This window comes from Stegodyphus dumicola, chromosome 8 (assembly GCF_044657685.1).
Source record: "Stegodyphus dumicola isolate Sdum_Otavi_A_Nest chromosome 8, ASM4465768v1".
In the NCBI taxonomy this organism is placed as follows: domain Eukaryota; kingdom Metazoa; phylum Arthropoda; class Arachnida; order Araneae; family Eresidae; genus Stegodyphus; species Stegodyphus dumicola.
In genome coordinates, this window is record NC_140775.1 from 42944718 (window position 1) to 42958282 (window position 13565).

At 33.6% G+C, this 13565-nt stretch overlaps 1 protein-coding gene across 1 annotated transcript in view; it reads left to right on the forward strand.

Moving 5' to 3' along the window:
- The window catches only part of sfl (N-deacetylase and N-sulfotransferase sfl), a 272440-nt gene that overhangs the window by 7508 nt on the left and 251367 nt on the right, over positions 1 to 13565 (forward strand). The gene's annotated exons all lie outside the window — the stretch shown is intronic.

Sequence of the window (13565 nt, forward strand, 5' to 3'; positions counted from 1 at the left end):
TCCATATTTTTAAACAGTTTATTCTATATTTTTAAACAGCAAATAATTATTATACAATTAAATATTTTAGATTGGTTTTAATGATGGAGGCCACGTGACATTTAAAAAATTCTTTCAAATTTAGAGTTTGACTTGCGAACCTCCAACTTTCCACGGAATATTATTTTGAAGACCACTGATTTAAAATAATGAAATTGCAGTGCAGGTATCCTTCTTATAAGAGGTTTCAATCATACAAGATAAGAAAATCACTGAAGTTCTCTATAACATGGTAACACGGTTTCATTTTATCACGTTCATGAATATGCGTATACCTTCTTATAACACTTTACGTACATATACCATACGTACTTGATATATGTACACATTTCAATAACATGGATTTTATTCTAAATATTTACAAAACTAAATTCCTGTTTATTGGTGCACATAAACAAAATAAATTCGCGGAATATCCCTATTCTCTCGTGTCGAAATTCTTTGGAAATTGAGTCATGCCTGTCATTTACACAGTATTTATCTCGTGTTCCATGAGTCCAGTTGGTAGATTGTATAAATTACGGAATCATGATTTTAGAAAAAACTTTAAAAAAAAAAAGTTATGTGTGACTAATTAGCTTTGTCATTTCTAATTTTTGCGAAATTATATTTCACTCCCAGACTATGTCTGAAAGTAAGAAACAACATTTAAAAAAAAAATTATTTCTTTGCAGGTGAAAATACTAATTTGGAATCGTTTTTTGAAAGGAGAAAAAGTACCTCACGTTGCAAAAAGACTAAATGTAAATGAGGTAATGATGAGAAATATTTAAAAAAAAAATTAAATAAACAAACATTAAGAAAACCTGAAAGCTTTAAGATTTTATATTACGCCCAAAGTTGCTTTTTTTAACGTTTTGTGTGTTACCTTTATTTATTAAATATCATGTTCTTCGCAATTAAACCATAATATTCAATTCAACAGCAATATTATAAAATAATTTTAAAAGAGTATATATTTAGAATGTCAGATACACAGTCTAGCGTTTTGGAGATTAAAATGTTTTTTTTCCGTAAAATGTTGCCATTACTCGTTTTGAAATCGTTGAGTTTGTTAATAAAAAATTCGTTAAAGTTTTACAAAATAGGAAATAGATAATAAAACAAATTAAAAATTCCAAATTTAGGCTCTCAGATACCGACATTCGAGTGGAGGACTACGTTATTCAAAACTTGATGGCTATAAGTACCTTTTTTTTCACAGTTCGAGAAACATAAATGAATACAGATTATTCATTATAATTTCTTTAAATATAATGCAGTGCTCTAATATTTGGTGGCAACAGTTTGAAAAGTGAAACGCTGTTTATAGTGAACCAGCGCAAAATTCCAAGACGAAATTAATAGCCTGCCTTTGTGAGCAAATTGCCCCTTTGGGCTTTAAAAAAAGTATGAAAGTTTTCAGATTTTAAATTACGTCCAAAGGGGCTTTTTTTAACATTTTATGGATTAACTTTATTTATTAAATATTGTGTTCTTTGCTCTTAAACCATAAAATTAAGTTCAAGACCAATATCGCAAAATAATTTTTAAATGAGTATATCTTTAGAATTTCCAATACACTGTCTCGCGGGCTAGGGATATAAAAAAAATGTTGTGTTTTTAATAAATTTTAATTTCCACTTTTAGCAGTCGCTTAAATGTAGGTAGACGCTATTTCTAAAAAGCATTCTAATTATGATTATGCATTCTAATTATGATATCTATTCATAATTTTATTGCAAAATTCTGAAATTCGAGTTCTCAAAAACGTTTATGAAAAATTCAGATTTATGCTCTTATACATTTCAGAGAAACTTTTACGAAATCTTGTAATTCCCGGAAAGAAAAGAACCTACGACAGAACCAGAAATCCTTAGAAAATAGGATCCCGGATTCCCGGGAAGGAAACCTTAGCTGGTAGCTTTCTATTTATTTCGTGCAAAGCAGTTTTACTAGGACCTTAACTATTTTGCTTTTTATTTTGAAATGGGATTAGAAAAGTGTTTTCTAAACACTGTCGATTAAGCGAAGGCATTAAAATACGTATAACTTTATTTTGTGGAATACGTACCCTTTTTAATAAATTAAATGCCAGAAAAGCATAGAAAATATATCAATCTCGCACGCACTCTATGTGAGAGACAAGTGGTATTGCTAGAACTTTCGCCGCCCTGGGGGGTCCCGATTTTGCCGCCCCTCTTAATGTAAGAAGAAATAGCTACAAAAGATATAAAAGAAACACGTAAGGAATTTAATTTGAAATCTAAGTTTATTTTTGAAGAAAATTTTTACTGTCAACATTTTAAAATTACGTTGTTTTTTTTTTTTAGTTTTTATTTATTTATTAATATTTTTGTAGTCCAACGGGCGCTAGCCCAGAAAGGCTATTAATTTCGTTTTGGCATTTTGCGTTGATTCATTTTTCAGACTGTTGCCACCAAATATTACATCCCTGTATTATATTTAAAGAAATTAAGTATTAAGTAATGAAGGATCTGCATAAATGTATGTATGTGGTAAAACAACGGTACCTAGAGTTATCAAATTTTGAATAACGTAATCCTCAACCGAATATGGGCTTCTGGAAGACCTAATTTGGAATTTGGTTTATTATCTTTTTCATATTTTGTCACACATTAAAGAATTTTTGATTAACACACTCAGCGATTTCAAAGCGAGAAATAACAACACAGTACGGGAAAAAAAAAAAAAAAAAAAAAAAACATCTTTATCTCCCGCGCGCAAGACTGTGTATCGGGAATTCTAAAGATATGCTCATTTTGCAATATTGCTGTTGAATTGAATTTTATGGTTTAAGTGCGAAAAACATGATATTTAACAAAATAAGGTTACACAAAAAGCGTTGAAAAACGCCCCTTTGGGCGTAATGTAAACTCTTTTATTTTACTTATTTTTTTTTAATTTATTTTATTTGTCCTTAAAGTAATCAGTGACACTGCAGAGGTCTGTTTTGTTGCTTCTGCTGTTATGAAGGGAGCAGAGAAAGCGTTGCAGAAATGCAAAAATGTATATTTGTAGTTTTAAATGCTTTTTAAATGACTTTCATTTAGAAAACGCTTTTCACAACTAGCAACACTTACAGCAACTGACAGAAAATTTCTCATTAGTATTACAATATCTGGAAGAAGATTGTATTTTGGAATAACTGCCAAAATTCAAAAGGACTGCACTTCCAAGTTTCTGTTTCGAACTCCCTCAAAATTCTGTTTATCAATAATGGAAATAAAACTCTGGAATAATTTTTTTCTTAACGGAGAATTTTTCTTTATGGACGTCGTCGCGATCATAATTTAGTTCATATTTGTAATTTGTAATCAAAACTTTAGAAGGGGAAAAAGTATAACAAGTAATAAAAATATATAGCTGTTGAAATCACGTGGTGATCTCTTTGATTACTTCAGCTAAAATAAAATTCTTTGTGGCAATACGGAATCTAATTATTCTTCACCTGCCTCGACGATTCTGTAAATTTCTATAAAATAATGTTTTACGCAAAAAAGCCGCCCCTCAAAATTTATTGCGCACGGTGGACCGCCCGCTTTGCTCTCCTCTAGCTACACAACTGGTGAGAAATTAAATAAAAAAAAAACATTATTTCTATGAATGTAACTTATAATCCGACGACTCTTGAAAAATATCCGAGATTTGGAAACTTTAATCTTCCCTCTACTTTTGCCTTTGAATCCTAAACCAAAGGAAAGAGTCTCATGAGGTAGAACGGTATTGCAACCTCGAGAAGAGGACAAAAACGCACACAAACATCCAAGTCTAAGCGGGATTCCAAGACGCAATTCAGGGCAATTGGTGTCCGCCGAAAACATCGCGGCAAAAACATCGCAGAAGAAAACGTCGCAGAGAAAACAACGCAAGGCGAAAACGTCGTGCTACAAAACATCGTGGGAGAAAACATCGCAGTTCTAAAACATCGTGGTACAAAACATCGTCATCGAAAATAAAGTGGTTCAAAAACTTCGCAGTTTAAAAACATCGCCGTCGAAAATACCGTGGTAAAAAATAAAGTATCTACAAATCATCGCATGACGATAACATCGCAAACATGCGTTTTTCAGGTTTTAATAATTGTAAATGGATATTCCCATAATGATTTGTGAGCGCAAGGTGTAAAGAAGGATAATTTTTACTTTCACATTTTTTTATTAACTAATAAATTTTTGCTGAAAAAGTAAGAAGGAAACTTAAGCATAGAAAATTAAATGTAACTTATAGATTATACTTTTCATGAAATATTAAAAGTAAAAACTTTATAAAAAATGATTTATTAATGGCGCCTTTGTTAGTTAACTATGTCGGTTTAAAAGTCTATTAAGTGCTATAAGTTGCATTAATTTTCTATGCTTAAGTTTCCTTTTTATTTTCTCAGCAAAAATTTATTAATTAATAAAAATATGAAAGTAAAAATTATCCTTCTTTCCATCTTGCGCTCACAAATCATTATGGGAATACCCATTTACAGTTATTAAAATATGTCTGAAAAAAGCATGTCTGCGATGTTATCGTTATGCGATGATTTGTAGATACTTTATTTTTACCACGATATTTTCGATGACGATGTTTTTAAACTGCGAAGTTTTTGAACCGCTTTATTTTCGACGACGATGTTTTGTACCACGATGTTTTAGAACTGCGATGTTTTCTCTTTACGATGTTTTCTCCCACGATGTTTTGCAGCACGACGTTTTCGCCTTGCGTTGTTTTCTCCGCGATGTTTTCGTCTGCGATGTTTTTGCCGCGATGTTTTCGGCTGTAACCGGGCAATTAGTCTGCGCTAACAATTTATGTTATCCAAAACGATTCTGCACACATTTACTGCCAGGGCTTAATTTCTAAAATTAGAAGTGCCGGGGCCTTATGGAAAAGTATGAGGAAAGAACGGCAAAAATAAATAAATAAATAAAAGGGCTTGTAAAATAATTAATAATTAAACAGTTAAATAATTAAATATTAAAATTAAATAATTAATGCTAAGAATACTTTTTAATTAATATTAAAATTTAATAAAATGCAAAGGCATAAATAAAAATATGATAAGTTATTAAATAAATGGAAAATAATTAAATATTAAAATAAAGTACTGGACCTTGACTTATTTGGGGTTTTGGCTGCAATTACAATTTCACACAAAAAATAAAAAATAGCTCAACTAGTCCTCAGTTTAATATAAACTCTGAATATCGTCGTCGAAAGTTCTATTCAAGGGATGATAGAAGTACTATTCAAGGGATGATAGAAATGAGGACCATTCTTTTTTCAGCATACCCAAAAAATACATCAAAATGGTTAAAGCCTCACTAATGAAAATGCTGTAAATATTAAGAGAATATGGAGAACATATAAACAGAAGACCTATAGTAACGCCCCCCCCAAAAAAAATAAAAGAAGAAGAAAGCAAAAAAGGAAGAGCCCAAAATTTTCCGACCACAATCTCCTCTCAGTATAATTCTAGCTATCAAGTAGAATATGACAGAGAAACAAATATTCACCGAATCCGAGGGTTAGCTGAAAGAAAGTAACAAGTGACAATTTTCATTCCCCATATTTGGTTACATCGTTCCATAAAATCTGCAGGTGCTCTTTTCCGTGGGAGGACACTAGGATTGGAACGAAAAATGTACCCGCTGACATAAATTCATCATACTTTCTGGAGAATAAGCCTTTGGCATGTGAGTGGGGGCTTCTCTTTCCTTAAAAGTCTCTTCCTCCATCCAAGGGTTTGTTTCCCAAGGAAAGAGAAGCATGCAATCAGAAGTTAGAATCGGTTTTTAAGTATAATTTTATTAGTACAAATAAAATTTACGAAATCAAATTTCTGCTGAAATAGTTGCTCAGTTACATTAAAGAAATGCCGGAGACTTTTTATTTAGGGCTCCGGTGCGCTCCGGCTAGAATTATGATTTATCCCCAAGCTTCGGTGTGCTCCGGCGCTATCTAAGCTCTATTTACTGTAATGCATGGAAATAAGCATAAAAGTTAGTAGTTTATTTTTTACTCAAAATAAGCATTAAATGGTATCTTTCGTTTTTTCCGCTTCATTCCATGCGTAGTTCAGATAATTATTTTACTATATTAGAAGTAATATCATTTAAGATGTGCAGAAAAAAATAGAACAAAAATATTAATATTTGAAAATTTAGTAGCAAATTTAAAAATCAAATTTTAAAATTATTTTAATGTTCATTTAAATTTAATTATCCCTTTTTCCAAATTCTGTTTGCAGTTTGTTGTTAAAATAATAACCGCAGTTTTGCCAACAGAAAATAGTAAAAAATAAATTTAAAATATCTGGAAGATTTCAGACTTTAATGACAACCCAAAAGGGTTCTTTTAAAGTTTAATATGGTTTATCAGTCGAGATTATTGAAAGAAATGTCCCAGGTGAAATAGCGAAAAATTTTATAGGATATTAGATGAATATGCATTTAGACTAACATGGAAACGTTACATATCTTCTGTGCATTAAAAAAAAATGAAAAAATATTGATTTCTTTTAATTAGACATTGCCTGATTTAAATGCATTTTTATTTAAATGAATCAAATCAAGTAAAAAAATAATGCTCTCAAGAACTGCATCTATTAGTTTTAAATGGTTTAGTTTATTAATGACTAGCGGACAGATTAATTATGAAAGAATAATATCGTACGTTTTTCCATTGGCAACAGACTCGAATGAAAAGTGAAACGACGCAGAAATCGCATTTTGACACTAACAGCACTTTTGGGCTAAAAAAGGAGTTTTAAAAGGATTTACATTTTAGAGTAACGAGCAGCGCCTTTTTCTAATACGAAAGATAAAAGATATTATTTCTCTTGGATAGGAAATGACGACGACTTCCTGTTTTCCCAAGACTTGAATTTTTACTTTTCGGTAATTAGAGTATCAACAACTGATTTCAAGTGATTTATTGAAAAGTAAACGAAAAACACGATTATCTATTTTTTAAATGGATCTTTTTTCACGCCGAATATTATATAAATATACTTTCGGGATGAAATCGTCTTTTTCAAAATAAATAAGCATTTTTCTTGAATTCTTCAATCAATCATTCTTCATCAGTATTCCAAAACAACTGCGTCCCTTTTTTTTTTTTTTTTTTTTTTTTTTTTTAAGCCTTTACTTCCTTGATGATTTCTTTGTATCCTGTTCGTTGATTACTCCTGGCAGCTCAGGAAATTGTTCATTAAAAGTTCCTGTTGGATAAATGAAAGGTCAACATTTTGCGGAATAGGTCAGCATTTTGCAAAATGTATTTCAGCCGCATGTCGGATCCTAAAGTGCTTATATGACATCGAGAATGACATCGCTTTATCTTTTCAATACTTTCTATTAAACCCACATTTCAAAATGCGAGATTATATTATGATTAGCGCAACATTTTACAGTCGAAATAAAAGCCAAATTCGCAGTCTTTCTGAGAGACAAATAGTGAAATGTTGCAAAACTCTGGAATTTTGATTAACATTTCAGGCAAGATGGGAAGCGGTGAAACGAATAACTATAACATAAATAAATAAAATTTTTATATTGCAAATTTTTAACTGAAATTTATTAGTAAATCTATCGAAATCTGAAAACTTACAGTATTTACTCGCGTATTCCAACCAACCCCCTAGCTCAAGGGTTCTCAAACAGTGAGGAATATTCCATGAGGAGGAAATTTCATATTTTCAGGGGAGAATGCGGTCAGCTTTTCATTTACCTGTCAAGTTATAAGGTATTCCCTCCCCCCGCCTTCTTAGCATGTCTTCGCAGTGTACTGGTCAGCACGCTCGGCACGCATTCGAGAGATCCGTGGTTCTAGTCCCGGCGAAGGCGTTGCTCATTTTTCATCTCTCCTGCTTTCAAGAAAATCCTTATGTCTCTACAGTGGCGCCCGAACTAAAAGGGTATTGGATGATGATTCTCTACCCCCAGGATTTGGCGATTGGGCCGTCTAATCCCCAGTTGCCCTTTAAAAGGGGGTATATAAGGTATTTCTCCCACCTTCTTAGCATGCCTTCGTAGTGTAGCGGTCAGCACGCTCGGCGCGTATTCGAGAGGTCCGTGATTCGAGTCCCGGCGAAGGCGTTGCTCATTTTTCATCTCTCCTGCTTTCAAGAAAATCCTTATGTCTCTACAGTGGCGCCCGAACTAAAAGGGTATTGGATGATGATTCTCTACCCCCAGGATTTGGCGATTGGGCCGTCTAATCCCCAGTTGCCCTTTAAAAGGGGGTATATAAGGTATTTCTCCCACCTTCTTAGCATGCATTCGTAGTGTAGCGGTCAGCACGCTCGGCGCGTATTCGAGAGGTCCGTGATTCGAGTCCCGGCGAAGGCGTTGCTCATTTTTCATCTCTCCTGCTTTAAAAAAAAATCCTAATATCTCTACAACGTACTTATTTTAGTTTTCGAATATTGAAAACGACTTTTATTTTAGTATTTATCAACATTTTCTAGTTTAATTTACGAAATGCATTAAAAATAATTTAACTTTAAATAAAAGTAAATGTATTTTTCGAGTTTTGGAAAGGCAGAGGGAGGAATAATCATTTATTAATGGTGAAAGAGGTGCAAGTGGTAAAAAAAAAAAAAAAAAAAAAAAAAAAGTTGAGAGCCACTGCCTTGGCTTTCTACCGCCAGGTTTATACCAAAGTTTTCAAAATATTCGAGTAATTCTTCCTATCTTCAATGCATCCAGAAAACGAGCTCCCCTAAATTTTAAAATGGATTTTGTCTACGTAATGATTGCTTTCATCTTATTTGAAAAGACAGACCCTCGTAAAATAACTAAGATGGTCATGCTGAACTTTTCCCTTTCAACTGGTCAACTTTACGGCAGCCTAATACAAGAATCGATCCATCACAGCAAAGCAAATAGAAACTGACATTCAGTCTACAATTTCGCTGAATTCGTTACGTATTCATCTTCTCTAACTATTTATGGATGATTTGAAACCTATGGAGTAGTACAGACAATAATAAGAACATGCTAGATCCAAGTTATAGGGAAGGAGAATTGAAGTCATATTATTAGCATTACTATGTATTCTTATTGCGGTGTAGGTTTCATTTAAGTAAATAATATTGTGATAAACTCAAGGTAAGCATATAATTGGGCGACGTTTATGCGGTACATATTTCAATTTTCTTCAATAAAAAACATGTGTTTGGCACAGAAATCGTTCTGTCCAGTAAAACAAGGGGTAACTCAAACTCGAAATTCAAGAAAAAAAAAAAAATTTTTTTTTTTTTTTTTAGTACAAAGGCGCAATTTGCCCCAAAGGACTATTTATTTCGTTTTAGCATTTTGCGTTGGTTCACGATAAATGTTGGTTGACTTTTCAAATTGCTGCCATCAAATATTATCGCCCTGTGTTATATTTAAAAAAATTAAATAATGAAGAATATCCATAAATGTATGTATGTTTCTCGCACTGAAACGGCACTGGGATAAAACAATGGTACCTAGAGCCATCAAATTTTGAATAACGTAATTTTCTACCGAATATGGTCATCTGGAAGCCCAAATTTGGACTCTGAAATTTGTTTTATTATCTATTTCATATTCTGTAACACTTTAACAAATTTTTGATTAACAAACTCCACGATTTCAAAGCGAGCAATGGCAACACTGTGCGGGGGAAAAAACCACTTTTATCTCCAGCGCGCGAGACTGTGTATCGAAAATTCTAAAGGTTTGCTCATTTTAAAATAATTTTGCGATATTGCTGTTGAATTAAATTTTATGGTTTAAGTGCAAAGAACATGATATTTAATAAATAAAGGTAACACAAAAAGCTTTAAAGAAACGTTTCTTTGGGCGTAATGTAAAATCTGAAAGCCTTCAGAATTTTTTTTTTTGGGGGGGAGAGTTTGTTTGACATTAGCGGAATTACTCATTGTATAACCGTTTTATAAATAGTATTTTCATTACAGGATGAAGATCTTCAAAATGCATCCATTGTTGAAATTTCTGAGATTTCAACGGGGACAGGATGTTCAAGTGAATATTGCAAGCAGTGTATAAGTGCCAGAGGTTTACTGTTTAACTGTATAATCTTCACAGTGACTAGAACCATCGAGAATTCGGTGGTCCGCTACTGTAAAGTCTGTCTCGGGCTGTGTGGTCGCTACATGGTAGATATTTTAAAGGTTGCCCTCAGAGGCTCCCCTCTGTTGATCACCTCAGTGAGATTGACGTTGTTTTAGATTTTTCGGTGAACAGCTATTGTCTGGTCACCGAAAATTCGCCCGAAGTTGGCATTCTCTGTCGCTCCAAGTTGATCCTGACGGTTTGTTCCCCCGGATCGCCTCTGTATGTTTAGGTGTCACTCCATGTTAAGGGCTTTTCAAAAGCTCAGGTCAGGAAGTCTAGTTCTAGTACACTTTGTGAATACCGGCGAGGTCATTACCGATTTCTTCCGTTTCCTGGCTTAGAAAAATTCTACAAGACTCTACACCTTGCATTCAACTAAAAGGCGCTGGATGATAATTCGTCATCACCAGGAGCTGGTGATTGGGTCCCCTCATATCCAGTCGCCTTTTAAAAGGGGGAGTATATAAGGTATTTTCCTTTCCTTTCCACATGCCTTCGTGGGATATCTTGAAGCACGTACTACGCGTATTCTGGAGTTCTGGACTTCGAATTCCGGCAAGGGAAATGTTCACCGAAAATGTTCACCGAAAAATATTTTTGTCTTTCATGCATAGATATAACGAATGACTTTACAATGGGCGCAAGCAGACGCAAGGTTCTTCATTTTTAGGTTCTAGATTCTAGATTCAATGTTCTTCGTTTTTTTTTTTTTTTTTTTTTTTTTTTTTTTTTTTTTTTTTTTGATTAATTCATGCTGGAAAGTTACTGAAGATAGTGACTGATTGTTCTAGATGTATAATAGTACTTTTTGGCCCGTAATAAATAACTCAACTAAATTAACTTAAACAGTACGTTTCTGGCTTGACACGCCAGTTGAAATGTTTCACTGAATAATTCGCACAACACATGAAATGTATTTCCTTCCCCTTTGCTTTTACACGAAATTTATTTACGAAAAACGATGCAAACTAGACAAGACATTCAACATGGCTGCCTAGTGGCAGCCATACTGAATAGCTCGCTTGGTTTGTATGGTTTTTCGTATCATATTATACGGTGTATTTCTATTATTATTCTACGTTCCATTCTTTTCGTACACAACATTCCAGCAACTAGTCTTGTTGTCACACGCAAGAAACAGCCAAACAGTCTGTTTTATACACTGCTCACAATATTCACATGAACATCGTGACCCCTCTGAAATCTCAGGAGATTTCAACAAATGATGCATTCACATGTCTGCCACAGACATGACATTATATCCAACTAGTCTCGTTGACATACACAATAGGTGTAAACAACTTACATATGCAGTCTGCTTTTATACATTGCTCGCAATACTCACATTCACACAGAGAAATCTGTCCGCGAAATCTTTGAAAATACTTTAAAATTCCCTTCGCAGTAAAAATTACTACCTTAGTCATGATATGCAGGTATTGACGCAAATATCGTTTTGGTAATATAAATGTTAATAAGTTTTGTTACCATCTAAATTTATCAAAATATTATGGAAAGTTGAGCCCGATGTGAATTTGGGGCATTACGTTGAGGTAATATCTGGCAGATAATTGTTTGCTCTTTAAACTCAGAGACAGTTCTCAGTATTCAGAATAATGATTATGCCTTCGAAATGCTATCTTAAAGCCCTAGAAAAAAAAATCCACTGAGTTTGGGATTGGATAGAATCAAGTTCCTGATGTACAGAACTGGGAAACTCCGAAAGCAACTGGCGCGTGCTCCATTTTCGAAAAAGGCAAAGATGGAAAGAAATGTGCTGTTCATTTGACACTAATTGGCTGTGCTAAAGGTGTTTGATGGAAAGTTTAAAATATAGGATGTCCCAACAAAAGTGCCTGATTTAATGCCCAATACTTTATTTTTTATATACTTTATTTTTTGGGAATGGGAAATATTCTGGCATAATTACAATAGGTAAATATCCGATTGAAACATTTAAATGATCCAATTTAAGAATGAAAAATGTGTGTCATATGTGTGTCACTTTTCACGCATCTGCTTATCGGAGGTGGCTAATGACATATTCAATTTCCTGTAAGCTTTCTTTTTGTTGTTGTTTCTGTCTTTCGATTTCCTGTCTGCTGTCAAACCTCAAATTTCTTTATAAGTTTGAGAATTGTTACTCTGACGTCCAAACATTACGCATGAATCATCCTATCAGTCTTTGTATAGCAACGGCCATTGTTGCAGTAAATATTCGCAATCAAAACTCTCTGTTCCTTTGTGTAGAGCTCCACTTCAACTAAGTTGCAATGAAGCTGTGAAATGAACTCACAATGATAAAATGCCAGTGTTGAGTCAAATGAAACCCGACATTTTTAGACTGAAATATTTGCATGTTGTAAGGAGGAAAAAATGCTTCAATTTTCTAAGTATTTTCTGATGTATTAAATTCGACGCTTTTGTTGGGATACCCTATACTTGAAAAATGAAAACGTTTCTTCCCTAAATGCAAAGTAAGAGAAAAGGAAGGGAATTTTTTGTGAAAAGAACAGTCTTAGAAATTTGACTGCTTTCTAACAATAGTAATAATACTCATGGCAATAGTAATTAAAGAAGAACTTGTGGTTTAGATGCTGTGGGTTAGATGGGAATCATTTTTGCATTAAAAAAGAAGACACTTCTGACTGGAAAACTTAAATTCATTCCCCGTTACATGATTTTACTATCTTAATTAAGGTAACCTGCATTCTGTCTGTCGGAGTATCTCATAAAATTCATTATATAACATATTCTTGACTCATACCTTCTTCTTGAGCAAAGACTTCTCTTCTTTGACAAAAAAGAAATGGTTTTGACTTGGATATATTCTTTGAAAACATCTAGAACAATCGGCAAATTTTCATGCAAGTAGTTATCATACAGACTACACAAAATTCTTAATTCTTTCTTTGTACAATAAGGGACGGAAACGAGAAATTTTTTCGTGTTCAAGTTGTAGAGTCTGTTAGGTTTTTTGAAGCAGAAAATTAGAAAAATCAGTTAGTGCTCGTTGGGATTTGAACGAAGAATCCCCTGATCAAATTTTGTTATTCCCTACACAAGGAAGGCATGTAGTAAGGAAGGAGAAAATTCCTTATACTCTTGCCAATGAAAGGGCGAGCAGTAAGGAGAAGACAGAGTCGCCAAATCCAGGTGGCTACTTTTGTCGGCCAGCACACATCAGTTTAGGCTGCACTTTCAAAGCAATTCAGTATTTTTGCAATCATGGAACTTGATAAAGCCTTTATTGCCTTGCCGGTATTTGAACTCGTGATCTCCCGATTCCGAGGAAGACGTGCAACCACTTGCACCACGAAGCCACATAGTGCGGAAGGAGAAAATATTGAACAGGAAGAGAAAATAGACCAGTCCCCAAGTTTGGTAATGATGAATTATCGTCCACCGCATTTATTTATTTGAAGCCAG